At 37.6% G+C, this 1,807-nt stretch overlaps 2 non-coding genes across 2 annotated transcripts; one reads left to right on the forward strand and one right to left on the reverse strand.

Moving 5' to 3' along the window:
- Positions 1–269: 269 nt before the first annotated feature.
- On the reverse strand, positions 270–341 carry Trnap-agg (transfer RNA proline (anticodon AGG)). The gene has a single exon. It is a non-coding gene; the product is annotated as a tRNA-Pro (tRNA).
- Positions 342–807: 466 nt separating this feature from the next.
- On the forward strand, positions 808–879 carry Trnap-ugg (transfer RNA proline (anticodon UGG)). Its single transcript has one exon. It is a non-coding gene; the product is annotated as a tRNA-Pro (tRNA).
- Positions 880–1,807: the final 928 nt, after the last annotated feature.

Here is a 1,807-nt window from a genome sequence, read left to right on the forward strand (position 1 = left end):
GTGTGTGTGTGTGTGACCCTCTGCCATCGCTTTGCAACCGATGTTGGTGTGTTTACGTCCCCGAAACTTAGCGGTTCGGTAAAAGAGGGTGATAGAATAAGGCTTACAAAGAATAAGTCCTAGGGTCGATTTGTTCGACTAAAGGCTGTGCTCCCGCATGGCCGCAGTCAAATGACCGAAACGAGTAAAAGAATAAAAGAATATATCCTATTATGATTTTGAAAATTAGCAGAAAAATATCAGATCACAAAAAAAGAGAATAAAAATTAGGGCTCGTCCGGGATTTGAACCCGGGACCTCTCGCACCCTAAGCGAAAATCATACCCCTAGACCAACGAGCCAACTGTGAGAGTGTTAAGGAATTTTATTATAAATAGCAACAACTAAAATTCAACCTATATACATTCGCGTACGCAGGGATGTTTATATGAAATACAAGATTTAATAATTTTCTAATGCGCCACGTCATGTATGATAGACTGTAATTATTCTGTTGTTTGCTTAATCTTAAATATAAAATTACTTACGGTAATGTTGTGTAGTCAATGAATTATTGGTTTATGTCTGTTTCCTTCTTCTAAATCTGTAGAAGTTGTGGATTTCTATTTAATATAGGCGTGGGCAGAGAATTTATGAGTTTACTAGGCAAACATGTCAATGAAAGAGAACAAATTTGGAAACATAATACGGAAAATAGAAAAAAAATATTTTTAAATGTATTTCAAACATAACAGTCAGATATAATCTATGTTAACACGGAAACTAATTTCAAGTAAATTTAATACTTTTGAGAGTATTAATTGAGCTGGCTCGTTGGTCTAGAGGTATGATTCTCGCTTTGGGTGCGAGAGGTCCCGGGTTCGAATCCCGGGCGAGCCCGAATTGTTTTACTTTATGTCTTCTTTCCTGTGCATAAGGGTGTCTTTTTATTATTGCATGATCAAGCTGATACGCATTGTGCAAACGCTGAACAGAAATATGACAAAGTCCAATCTAATTATAATTCTTCGTCTTCTCTAGTCATTTGTCGTCTAAATTCGTGTGTTTGTATGAAGGTTAAAATTTAGGAGTTCTTATTTGAAATATAGATCCAAGAAAACTCACCGGTTTCCTCGTTGGTCTGGAGTTTTTATTTCGTTCAGGATGCGAAAGATCCTCGATTCTTTTTCTGTACCTTTTCTCTGCTAATTTTTAAAATTGCATAGGAGTATACGTTTTGATATTTTAATAAAGACTGTGCTCCCACTCCTACCCCTCAAAAAAGCCTCCAGGTTTCATTCGGAATCAGTCATAATACGAACCCCTGTACCAACAACCCTCATACATATTTTTTCTGTTTTTTAAATCCACCTCGTTACATTAAGGTTTCTCAAAGATATATTCCACTGTTATTATCCAGAGGTAAATACTGGTCTAAAATTTTGACACAAGGCCAGCAATATCGGGTAAGTCGATTACATCGACCCCATTGCGTAACTGGTACTTAATTTATCGATCCCGAAAGGATGAAAGGCAAAGTCGACCTCGGTGGAATTTGAACTCAGAACATAAAGACAGACGAAAGACTGCTAAGCATTTCGTCCGACGTGCTAACGTTTCTGCCTTCCGAAAGTAAATATTAAACTTACATACACAATTCATTAAATTACACACACATACATTAAACCAACATCCTAATTCCGATACCAGTTTCGTTTCTGCTAATAACTAAGAGTGTTCCACCGTTTCCCTGAATAGGGAAGAGTAGGCCTGTTTCCGCTGCGTAGTAGCTACCGCGAAGGAGGCAGAGTGGAAGACGAGAGGGAAA

The sequence above is a fragment of the Octopus bimaculoides genome, chromosome 1 (assembly GCF_001194135.2).
Source record: "Octopus bimaculoides isolate UCB-OBI-ISO-001 chromosome 1, ASM119413v2, whole genome shotgun sequence".
Taxonomy (NCBI): Eukaryota; Metazoa; Mollusca; class Cephalopoda; order Octopoda; family Octopodidae; genus Octopus; species Octopus bimaculoides.